The sequence below is a fragment of the Cydia splendana genome, chromosome 1 (genome assembly GCF_910591565.1).
Source record: "Cydia splendana chromosome 1, ilCydSple1.2, whole genome shotgun sequence".
NCBI lineage: Eukaryota > Metazoa > Arthropoda > Insecta > Lepidoptera > Tortricidae > Cydia > Cydia splendana.
Genome location: NC_085960.1, coordinates 18,464,877 through 18,478,363, shown reverse-complemented (window position 1 = coordinate 18,478,363; position 13,487 = coordinate 18,464,877).

Sequence of the window (13,487 nt, the reverse complement as noted above, 5' to 3'; positions counted from 1 at the left end):
ATAACAAAAAAACACGTAGTAAGTATACATATCTAATAACTTATACAATAAATGCTCCTACAATAAAATAATAGAAAGATACATCGTTACAGAAATTAAGCTAATTTTACAGTTTCACGTGTTTTTAGTCACTCGCGAGACATGTTACTCATGCACTGTTTGAAAATGGAGACAACAAAAACATGAGTGAAGCTGTATAATTAACTTAATTTTAGTATATCTCACGATAGTTTAAATTAGATGCATTTTATTAATTTTTTTTCCACGCCTAGCGGCCTAGCCACGACATAGGTAGCGACCAGCGGTGCGGCGGGCGGCGCGGCAAGGTAGAGCGGCGCGGCGAGCATGCCACGACTTCGCAGCGGCGGCGGCGGCGTCGAGCGAATGGGACGTACTCAAGTGTTTAAAAATGTATTTGTCAGTAGTGGTTCTTCAGTGCCTCGACAGCAGCTCATATTTCATGAGAGATATTTTAAATATAAGAGAAGGTGTGCACGAACTACGTCTATTAAGACGCCGTTATACGTACGTTAGGCGAGTTTAGAGTGTTGTACGAACAATATAGAAAGTAGGGATGTACCGACTAGTCGCCGACTAGTCGGGAAAGCCGACTATTCGGCCACATTTGTAGTCGGCGATTAGTCGGCGACTAGTCGGCAAAAATGGCCGATTAGTCGGCACTTTATTAGTGAAAGAAAACGGAAAAACAAGAAATCAACAGTCAATATTTGCCATATGTTTTATGTATATTTTACCAAAATACCTATTCAGGGTGCAAACGAAAACTTTTGTTCATAATAATTGACCGTTTGATCGTTATCGTATGGTGGGCTGGTGCTTTCCTCTACAGGTCGATCTCAACTGATTCTCGTGTAATTTCATGGCCAAGTTCTATAGTTAAATGATTTTATTATTATTCAGTTTTTGTTTTTTTTTAATGGTGGAGCCACGGGGAACTGTTAATATTATTGCAAAATTTAGAGACTTATAAACAGGGCACGTTGCTCGTAAAGACGCTGACCACAGGGAATGGGTTCTTAACTGGCGACTACGTACGGGAAATAGAGCCTTGGAAATACCTCCTACAAGTTGTGCTGACGGTCTGCTCAGGATCGCAAAATAAAAGAAAGACAGAAATTGAACGAGGATTCTTGTGATCGGTCTTTGAACCTGTAGAGAATACCTTTTATCCAAGCTAATATGATGAATAGCGCAACCAAAGGAGCAAAACTATTGTTTTTCACCTGAAATTATACGAAACTAATGATCTGGCCGACTAGCCGACTAGTCGGCCGACTAATCGGCCAATCGAGCGCCGATTAGTCGGCTAGTCGGCTAGTCGGCCGAATCAATAGTCGGTGCATCACTAAATAGAAAGCATCCCGCAAAATGTTACGAGTACACTAGAATGAGTGTAGAAATATTTGATTATATACTCCAACACGTGGACGAACATTTACACGCACCTAAACTCCGATCATAAAGAGTTCTGACTAATCAACAATATTTCCGTGATAAACACTTCCGTATCCATTATCGCGCGCGAATATTATAAAAAATTTTGTTCTACGATTCACCGCCCGATGCGTACCGCCGTAAGACCGGTCGCGCCGCTGTGAGTCGTGGCCGCGTTCCTCGCGCCCGTGTCTTTGGGCTCGATTCGGATTTTGAAATAGACATCTATTAGATATCTTTTAGACATCACCAAGATACGATAACGATATTTTTAAGATCTAACCTGTCAAATATGACATTTGCGCGATTCTAGAGATACTCTTGAACGATTTCCTCAGGATATGACTTGGAGATCCAATTCACATCTAATAGATATCTTACGCTATCTAACGTAACAGCAACATTGGTTGCCCGAATTGCGCTGCAAAAGAGAACTAGTTGATATCTAAACTATAACGTATCTAGAATGGATCTAGTACGTGTCGTCTCTTGTGAATATCTTGAAATTCGAATACGGCAGTTTGTTTCCACCGCCCGCCGCGCCGCGCCTACGAGTAAATTCGCGCGAGTCGCCGCTGGCAGCGGCGCGTCGTGGCCTCTCTCTTCTTTCCTTATTTTGTAACATTCGCTTTTCGCTCGCCGCCGCCGCTGCCGCTGGTCGCGCGTTGTCGTGGCCAGGCAGTAGCTGTGGAAACGATACATGCATACCGGCCTTCGTTATGTAGTACTGTACTCCGCCATTTGAACGGTGAACGTTTGCCGGAAATTCATCCGCGTCCATATTTCCGCCTTTGCCACTATCGGCTGTGGTTTTCAATTAAATCCCTGCAACATGTTTTATACTGACTGTGATTATAAAATACCTCGCGCAAATGAATATCGTCATGAAAATTAAAAACATCGCGCAACATTTTAACCACCCGTTAAACAGGACGAGGTTTTGGCTTAAAAAACAGGCTATTATAAGTATAACCTACAGATACATAGAGGTAATAGCTGTTCTTATCTTGGAAATAAGGTTGCATAATTAAATGGAAGTTACACGCAAACGAAGTCTCGGCCAGATGTTAGCATTATCTAAGTCCTTTTTAATTAACTTTAACTTTTAATTTTCTTAGAACTAATTTAATGATTATCAACGTTATATAGGAAATTCTGTAGCTATTTACGTACGATTAGCTATAGCTTTATATTTAGGCAAAACATAAAAAAATATTTACACAAGGCAACAAATGATTGACGCGCTGTTTCACGGAACATTGGCTTCAACAAACCCAGCTTTCTGACGAATACGATCAACATAAAACTAAACTATTACAGCCACGTTACTCGAGATAAACAAAGAAAGGTGATGGAGCCTATATATGTACAGTCACCTGCAATAATTATGTTACACAACGAAGGCCGCAAAAATATCTGACACGATCTTATTTGTAGAGCCATAAGAGCGTGTCAAATATTTTTGTGGCCTTCGAAGAGTAACACATTACTGCAGGTGAGTGTATTATTGAATGATAACTCATCAAATCATCATCTGTTATGTGAAATATTTACGCTTCCCACCCAAAGAATAACCATGTCGTTTTATACTCACGTGACCTCGTTATTGACCAAGCTTTAAACTAAAGAAATAATTTAAATTAATTAAACATAAAATCCTGGGTATTAAAATACTAACGGAGAGGCCGCAGGCAGGTTAAGCTCAACGATTCCAACTTGCCTTCAGAGTACGTTGCAAATGGCTGTTAGTACAGTAAACACTCCATAGTTAAATAACAGTAGACAAGATTTACAAAACACTAAGTAAGTATAAAATATTTATTAATAATAGGAGATAGGTTCTACGTCGTCGCATCAAAAAAAAATTACATTATAGTTTAGTTTAGTTTATTTATTTCATAATGATAAATTACAGTATAAATTATTCTTACGCTAATCTATATGAATTTACATTATGATCGTCAATAATTTAGCATGCAAACGTAATTATAAAATGTCAACAATGATAATCAAATTACAAATTATGAAAACTAACAATTTATAATAAAATTTAAAAAGAAATTTGAGAACTATCGTCAAATTGAAAAATAAAAAAACTCAATAAATAACAGAATACATGTCTAATATCTCATAATGATCGTCATACTAAAACTAAGAGCGGTAATCATAGGTAATAAGTTCAGAACGAATGTCATATAAAATCAATTTTACATAAGCTAAGTAATAATGTCAAACAGTTATTTCAATTTTAATTCCATGTATTCGTCCACTGAATATAACGGGTTATTCAATAAAAAGTTCCTCAGTTGACGTTCAAATGCTTCGTCAGATATTTCAGTTCTCAATTCGGCGGGTAGACGTTCGTAATAAGTTGGGCCCATTACTCGCGGATTTTTACATGAAAGTGCCATGCGACGCGGCACTGTTCGCAGTATTCCCGTCGATCGTCGATATAGATTATTATAAAACAAGCGAGTAGGTACCTGTGTGAAATCCACAAGCCTCATTGGCCAAACTTGAGGACTATAATCCAGACGTTATTGTACAGTGAGATAAGGCAATTATAAGTGCCCAGCAGTACCTATATGTGAGCATTTCTAAAATTAAATATCAATTTTATTTCAATATCAATATAAAAAGATAATAGTTTATTTCAAATGTAACTTTAATTGTCAAAATAAGATTGCACTGGCAACACGGAGGGGAGGAAGAGTTTAATCTGGGGGTGTATGGAGAAATCAACGGTGAAGTGTCTGGAAGAAAACAGGAGATATATCAAAGATACTGCTCTGTAAAGGCTCTGATTATAGTTTGTATATCATTCCATAGTTGTTTTATTAATAGTGTTAACAATCAGAAGTGTAGGACGACTGAAAACGCTCATCATCGTTTTGGTATGTACATTTGAATTTACTTGTAAAGGAACTGTCATATTTGCCGTGAAGTACTTATTTTGCGCAGGGAATAAAACTTAATCGGTTTTATTTATTGAAATTATAACGAGATAAACAGAACTGTATGTTCCGATCGGCAATTCATGATTTCTTTTATTTTATTTCATCCATTTATTCGTACGCTTGTACTACCGTACGGCAAGTCAAGTGCTTAGCTTACCCACAATATATTTATTTGAAGATGCTAAAAAAAAAAACCTTACGTCTGTATGAATAAGGTTTCTTTTGTAGATTGCGTAATTGGTAATAATGAGTTCAAAGTATTTGAACAAAGAAATTAGGTAGGTATTTTGCAGATTCGTACCTATGTTTTTTTGAGCAGAATACTTAGATGTTGTAAGTCTGTAGTAGGGATGGCTGAACCGGTAATTTCGGTTTAGGTATTTCCCGGGAGCAAATTGATTGAATGAATTACATTCTGTTTGGTATGGTCATACATATACAATTGCTATTTAAAAAAATATTTGGGAACAATCCTAATTTATAGACATCCAACAACCATTTAATGGTAACATAAAGGTGCTTATTGTTCTTTTCTTGTTATCGCGACGTCAGTACAATACACATTCTACGATATTAAATACTCGTAGGAGCTTATGATAGTTATGATACTTATCCAATAAAACTATTTTTTTAAGTTCTCAGTAATTTAACATAAATGTTTACAAGTTTATGCTATTACAAAATAAAAGGAATTCTATTTCAATAACAATAAAACTCAAATTCAATTGCAATTTAAAGTATGAAATTAAGTAAAAGTAAGGCAAACGGCACCTATATACAGATTGAAAGACAAGCGCGGCTGACATTCTCCTGTCGTCTTGCTTGCGCTCGCGTGTTTTGTATATAAGTGCATTGTTTCAGCGCAGTGACATTGCATTCCATCTTGTTCTTACCCATTCAGAGAGTGTCGTAAATAGCTATTAGGGTTCATGTATGTGTTAAATTAGTCTTTACGTTTAGGTTGCTATTTTTACTTTTGTATATCATGTTTTACTTTGTGCTCGTATATTATGTCAAATGAATTGCGTGGAATGTTTTATATCTAGTTATAAGTCTAGGATTCATGCTCCTTTCATACGTGCTTAATATTGTACCTATTTATAAGTCTAGGATTCGTGCTCCTTTCATACGTGCTTATAATTAACGAGATTGGCAAAAATATACATTACTGACTCTGCATGATACACCCACTAGTTGAAGAAGGTACCAAACGGCCTTGTGTTTTACTATATAAGCCAGAGCCGTTTCGTGGCTTATTCAGAGATATCAGAGACATCAAGAGAGCTTCACTCATACCAGCCTGAACACTCTCCAAGTAAATAAATCAAATATATGTGTTTTCATTTCACACAAACACATATACCGGTAAATGGAGGTATAGCGGACTTCGAGACAGCACAGCGGCCAGCGCGTTCCAGCGGCGAGTTTCTACGCTTCTCCCAACGAACCCCCATCACGAAAAGCTACAGTCTACACTCCACAGTTTGGTCCTTTTGAAGCCGGATGAAGATAGAAAAACGTACGCGCTGAGTTTCAAGCGACATAGCTTAACTCAGACATCAAGATAGAAAAACGTACGCGCTGAGTTTCAAGCGACATTGCTTAACTCAGACAGCAAGAAAGAAACAAGTACGCGCTGAGTTTTAAGCGAACGTTGCTTGACTCAGACGGCAAGACAGAATAAAGGACGCGCTGAGCCTAGAAGTTCGCTTCGGTTTAGACCCAAACCCTATACCTTTTCCGTAACCCATTTACCGGCTTGCCGGACGGACCGTGCAGCGTTGTAGGTTTACCTCCGCTCACGTGTCCTGGCAACTTTCGTTGCATGTGTCACATGGTTGATACCCACACACTGCTATCGAACGTTCTAGGCATTGCACTTTGCCATTGCGGGAGATTCAGTGCCACGAGGGATCCACGCTTAGGGCACTGACGTTGCGCACGGCAACGGTCAGTCATAGGCATAGGCAGGTCAAGTTAGGGACCCCCCGCGTGTGTTAAGTGAAGTGGTTCCAGCCAGAAAGATGTCCGAAAAGGAAGCAAGGAGCCTACGACCACGCACCAAGGGCCCGCCTGCGCCCGCACCGAACATGGACACCCCTACCCCCTCGTCTGGTAAGACTACGTCCAACGAGACTAATACGTGGAGCAAGGGCACCAGTGGCAACCCGAATGCTACCGGTGGAACCGAGTCGGTACACTCGGAGACGTTAGACGCCACGGTAGTAAATCGTAGTAGGTCAGGTACGCTAGTGAATAAAGACGCCGATGCGCCGCCGTCGCCGCTGCGGGCGCCGTCTAATCGCGATTCACATAGGAGTCGCAAATCGGTTAGGGAACGCGATAATCAATTGGCCGTGCTAATGGCCGAGCTCGAGGTTCATAAAGCCCGTCTAGCCGTCGCTAAGACCGAGTCCGACACTGCCAATTTACGGCTGCAGGTTGCGCAATTGAAGGCGCAGTCTCGCGGCGGCAGTGACGCGACCGTCGAAGCTTCTAAGACAGGGTCCGACACTGCAAATTTACGGCCGCAGGTTGCGCAACTGAAGGCGCAGTCTGTCGGCAGCAGTGACGCGACCGTCGAAGAACGTACTAGAAGTTGGGTAGAACGACAAGCGAGGTTACAGCACGAGATCGCACAGGAAAACGTTAAAATCCCGCCGCCGAAACAGACCGCGCCACCACCGCCGCGGGCAGTCGTCGATCGGACTAGCAAACCAACCCCGCGCATTTTAGAGGTACCGCACGGTACCTACGCGCCAATGTACCATAAACCGCCGGAATTACCTGCATTCGGCGGAGATATCACCGAGTGGATATCATTTAGGGCAGAGTTCGAAGATACGTCGCCCATGTTTAGTGCCGTCAATAACGTCAGTCGGATTAGGCGCGCACTAAAGGGCGAAGCTCGGACGGCCGTAAAATCAATAATGTACACAGTTCAGGATCCGTACGAGATAATGGAAGCGCTGGAACGGCAGTTCGGCGACCCTGAGGAGATTGTTCTTACGGAAATTCATAACGTTAAACGCATGCCGCGTTTATCCGAAGACAATTCTAATATAACCTCATTCGCCGCGCTTGTAGCGAATGCCGTCGCCACCATTAGATCCTTGCGTCAAGAGAAATACTTGCACGCGCCTGTGCCCGTGAATAAAATCGTGGATAAATTGAATCTGATAGTGCGCTATGAATGGGCCAAATACAGGCAGTCTAACGTATAATCACCCGGGTTAGTAGCAATTTCCGAGTTTCTTAACGAAATTAGTACTGCGGCCAAGCGCGTAAACCGACATAAGCCGTCTAACCGATCACGGAATGCAGTGAATGCGGTTTCCTCTGTGCACGAACCGAGAAGATCGAGCCAAGCTCTCTCTGGGTCTCGTGCCCCCGCGTTCTACCGTGATACGTCTAATAGATCGCGAAACGCGGTAAACGCTGTGCGCGAACCCAGTCGATTGAGCAACGCTCTCGCTAGGTCCGGCGCCCCCGCGTACTCTCGCGACGTTAGTTCGGATTCGGAGTCAGATTACCACGAAACGTACACGCGTGACACGTCTAATAGATCGCGAAACGCGGTAAACGCTGTGCGCGAACCCAGTCGATTGAGCAACGCTCTCGCTAGGTCCGGCGCCCCCGCGTACTCTCGCGACGTTAGTTCTGATTCGGAGTCAGATTGCCACTAGACGTACACGCGTGATACGTCTAACGGGTCACGGAATGCAGTGAGCGCGGTTTCCTCTGCGCGCGAACCCAGAAGATCGAGCCAAGCTCTCTCTAGGTCTCGCGACCCCGCGTTCTACCGTGATACGTATGATAGATCGCGAAATGAACGAAACGCGGTTTCCTCTGTGCACGAGCCGAGCCCAGTCGATCGAGCCACGCTCTCGCTGGGTCCCGCGCCCCCGCGTCCCTTCGCGACTATAGTTCGGATTCGGAGTCAGATTCCCGCGAGTCATACACACGTGATACGGGAAATAGATCGCGTACTAGTAAATCAACTATAGCTCAAGTAAAGCGCCGCGATGGTAATTTAAAAAAGCCAGCGTCAACCGGAGCTAAGCCCCAGCGGGAGATATCGTCTGTCTCTGTCTCGCGCGATGCGTGCGCCATATGTAAGAACGGCAAAGAACACAAAGTTAGCGAGTGTTCGAAATTTCTAGCCGCGACTATATCTGAGCGATGGGACTTGGTGAAGGGTACTAGATTGTGCTATAGATGTTTAGGCGCGAGTCACCGTGCGCGTTTTAAATGTAAATATGTCGCGTGTGGCATGAGTCAGTGCGAAGCTGGACATAATAAACTATTACACGGATTAAGCGCGGCCGCATCCGCGAACGGTAATAGTGTCCCGGCGGCACCTGCAGTACTCAATGTTAGGCTGCCGCAGACGTGTCTCAAAGTCATTCCTGAAGAGGTGTCGGAACCGTTAGGTACCGTCCAAACCCTCGCGCTATTTGACGAAGGCGCGGCAATGGCTTTGACGATACACGAAACTGCGGACAGCATCGCACCTGCGGTACAATTTGTTGGGCACGTAAAGCCTAATACCGCGGAAGACGAGGCCTTACAACTTGCGAAACGACATTCTGAAACAGAATCATTAGGCGTTTCGCAGAAGGTACCTCGGGCCGACCCCGGCCAACGTGCGCTAGATTTGTTAGAAGCCACCTGCGAAAAGATACCGGGGGAGCAAAGGTATCACTCGGGCTTACTGTGGCGATCAGATGACGAGAAACTCCCCGATAACCGAGCGCAAGCATTGCAACGGCCGTACAGTCTAGAACGAAAGCTAGACCACGATGCGAAACTTAAAGCCGAATACGCAAAGCATATGTTGCTTGACAAAGGTTACGCGGAGAAAATTGACTCGCCGCCGCCCCCCGAGGCACCCCGGACGTGGCCTCTGGCGCACTTCCCAACTTTTCAGCCGCAAAGCGGGAAAACGCGATTAGTTTGGGACACGGCAGCCACAGCTTACGGACGTTCGTTTAACAGCGCGCTGTTGGCTGGCCCCGACCTGTTAGAGTCTTTACAGATCGAAATAATTGAGCAAGATCGCGATACGATACGTTTCGTTTGGTGGACAGGGATCGATTGGGACTCGCCTATACCCGTCTCACTCGCACCCGCGTGGCGATCGTTCATTATTAATAACGTACGATTAGTTCGCGCCATCGCTAGTATTCTGGTTGCCGCCGAGGTTTTCAAAGCCGCATTGTTCGCTAAGAAAACAGACATAGAGATAAATAAGGGGCATTTAGATTTAGCAGAGATATTGCTAATCCGACGGAGTCAACATGCTGCATTTCCGGAGGAAATCAAGCTTCTGGAAACTGGGCGGCCACTCCTGAAGAAATCTCCGCTATACAAAATCGCTGTACAACTTGACAAAAACGGAATCATCGTACTAAATGCTAGAATCGATAAAAACACGCACATGCCTGTTTTACATGCGAAAGAAGATTTCGTCAAGTTATTAGTACAGCATTTTCATGCACTCTACAATCACGGCAACCACGCGACCGTCATCAACGAGTTGAAACAAAGGTACTACATTATCGGGCTGCGCGGTAGCATTCGCTATATAACGAATAAATGCCAATGGTGCAGAACCTATAGGGGAACGCCAATCAAAGTTCCCATAGGTGACTTGCCGCCAGAAAGGCTAAAAGCGAATCAGCCGCCGTTTACCGCTGCAGCCGTAGACCTGTTTGGCCCCATGCACATAACTATAGGCCGCCGCCGCGAGAAAAGGTGGGGTGTACTATACACATGCCTCACGACTCGCGCTGTACATCTGGAGCTTGCCGCCTCACTTTCGGCATCCTCCATGATACTGTCGCTACGCCGAATGATAGCGCGACGCGGCACGCCTACAGTTCTCTATTCCGACAACGCCACCAACTTCCACGGCGCGGAAAGAGAACTGGCAGAGGCCAAAAACACGCTGCCCGACAGTCTCAAGCCCTTCTTGACCGAGCGAGCCATAAAATGGAAGAAAATTCCACCCGGCAACCCCTCCGCTGGCGGTGCCTGGGAACGGCTCGTGGGCAGCGTTAAAACCGCATTAAAAGTAGTACTGAAAGAAAGAGCACCCCACGAAGAAGTTCTACATACTTTACTGCTAGAATCAGAGCATATAGTCAATTCCAGACCGCTGACACCAGTGAATCCAGATTTAGACATCGAAGCCCTGACGCCGAATCACTTCCTTATCGGTCGATCAAGTGCCATGTCGCCACTGGGTGTCTTCACAGACGCAACTATGTCGCTCTCTTCGTGGAAAACAGCGCAAACGCTAGCCGACCAATTTTGGAGGCGCTGGCAGTGGAAATACCGACCCAGCCTCCTCCCCAGGCCCCGTGCTCATCAAAACGTGAGAAAACTGCATGAAGGTGACGTAGTCATCATTGCGGATAGCTCCATGCCACGAGGAACGTGGCCCAGAGGCGTAATCGCCCAGCTATTTCCTGGCCCAGATGGTCATGTGAGAGTGGCCATTGTTCGCACACGCGCAGGTGACGTCCGCCGCCCAGTTTCTAGACTTATCCCCATTTACTCCGCGCATGAAGACGGTGTTGACACACGTGGGGGAGACTGTCGTAAATAGCTATTAGGGTTCATGTATGTGTTAAATTAGTCTTTACGTTTAGGTTGCTATTTTTACTTTTGTATATCATGTTTTACTTTGTGCTCGTATATTATGTCAAATGAATTGCGTGGAATGTTTTATATCTAGTTATAAGTCTAGGATTCATGCTCCTTTCATACGTGCTTAATATTGTACCTATTTATAAGTCTAGGATTCGTGCTCCTTTCATACGTGCTTATAATTAACGAGATTGGCAAAAATATACATTACTGACTCTGCATGATACACCCACTAGTTGAAGAAGGTACCAAACGGCCTTGTGTTTTACTATATAAGCCAGAGCCGTTTCGTGGCTTATTCAGAGATATCAGAGACATCAAGAGAGCTTCACTCATACCAGCCTGAACACTCTCCAAGTAAATAAATCAAATATATGTGTTTTCATTTCACACAAACACATATACCGGTAAATGGAGGTATAGCGGACTTCGAGACAGCACAGCGGCCAGCGCGTTCCAGCGGCGAGTTTCTACGCTTCTCCCAACGAACCCCCATCACGAAAAGCTACAGTCTACACTCCACAGAGAGGTTACACGTTTAAACGTAAATGTACAAAATAAACGCAATCATTATTTTAAGATGCACGATGAATATCTTGTGGAATTTTTATGCATAAAATGGTAGCTTAATAATCTAGTTACCAAGAATAATAATATAAATCGAATAAAGGGCCACGCGGTAAGTCCATATACACTAACTAATATATACACTCTTGATTTGACATAGTTTCGTTATAGCTATCGGAATGCTATGTACATTGTACGTCTAGTTTTTAATGGATTTATTAAGTGTGTGACGCATATACTAATGAACTCACATTTATCCTGTCCCCTAACTACCTATTTTCTCACAAAAATACTAAAACGAATTAATGATGTATTGTATGAAAATAGACATCGTCGTTATGTCTAGTGTGGATAGTGATCGTTATACTCCTCCATTACTTGATAATAGTCGGCGTAAGAGGACTCGGAGTCCTTCAATAACACGCACGGCAAAGAAAGCTAGAAAACATGTTACTCGTGATAAATCTGCGTCGTGCACTAGGAATAGAAGAGGGGCGCATAAAAGACGCCATCGCTCGCCTACTAGGCATTCAAATTCACGCCGTATGGGCCGAAGTCGATCACGGCACATTAGAAGAGGACGGCGTACTCGCCGAGCTAGTAGTAGTTCAATTAGTACGAATACGTCTAATTATAATACGTCGAGCAGTTGCTACAGTGGTTCGTCATGTTCTGAATCAACCCAGTCAAGAAGGCGCGGCTATAATACTAAGGCGCAAACTTCGCAGGGCGTCTTCTAGTAAGAGTGGAAGTGTAATGGAGAGATTTATAAATGCGATTAGTAATCACGGTAAAAATACCTTTATAGGTTCGCATGACGTTATACCCAAATTCAACCCAAGTGAAAAGACCCAGTCGACCAAGGACTGGCTCAGAAAAGTAAATGAAACTGCCGCTATATATAAATGGAGTGATAAGCAAACCATCTTTCATGCACTTCCAAAACTAACGGGCCTAGCAAAACAATGGTATGAAGGGCTGTCAACGGTTAGATATTCGTGGAAAGAATGGCAACGCAAATTGTCTCGCAGTTTTCCTGATGACCGTAATTACGCTGATAGGCTTTCTGAAATGTTGGCTAGGACAAGTAGACGAGAAGAATCTCTCGAAGAATATTTTTACGATAAATCTAAATTAGTCAGTCGTTGCAATATAAGAGGTAAAGAAGCAGTTGACTGCATAATACATGGAATTTTTGACTTCAATATAAAATTAAATGCTCAAGGGGCGAATTTTAGGAGCCCTAGTAAATTGCTAAGGTATTTACGTAGCATTGCCCTCAAACGGAATAGTAACCGAACCGATGTAAAGAAGCCGAACCATCCAATAAAAACATCAACACCCTCTTTGAAAAATAATGAAATAAATAAAACGAGTCAAAGAGCAATTCGTGTTTGTTACAACTGCTCTGAATCTGGACATATTGCACCTAATTGTCGTAAAAATCCCCACAAATGCACTAAATGCAGTAAACTAGGACATTTGCCCGAATATTGTCGACGGGGTACGGAAAACTTGAATACAAATACCAATTCAAACACGGACAATACAGAAATAGTAATTAAAAAGGTATATATTACAGCTCAAAATTTACGTAGTAAAATTTATAATAAAATAGTTTACATTAACGATAAAGAAAGAACTGCATTTATTGACTTCGGTAGTGAATGCACCGTAATAAAACAAAGTTCAGTAGAAGATTTGAATCTAAAAATGTGTACAAAAGATATGCCTATTCTGAAAGGATTCGCTTTAGGTACATTACAAGCTATTGGTAGGGTTTGTTTCGATATAATGGTAGATTTCGTCAAAATGGAAACAGAAGCATATGTTGTCCCCGACCAATATTTGAAC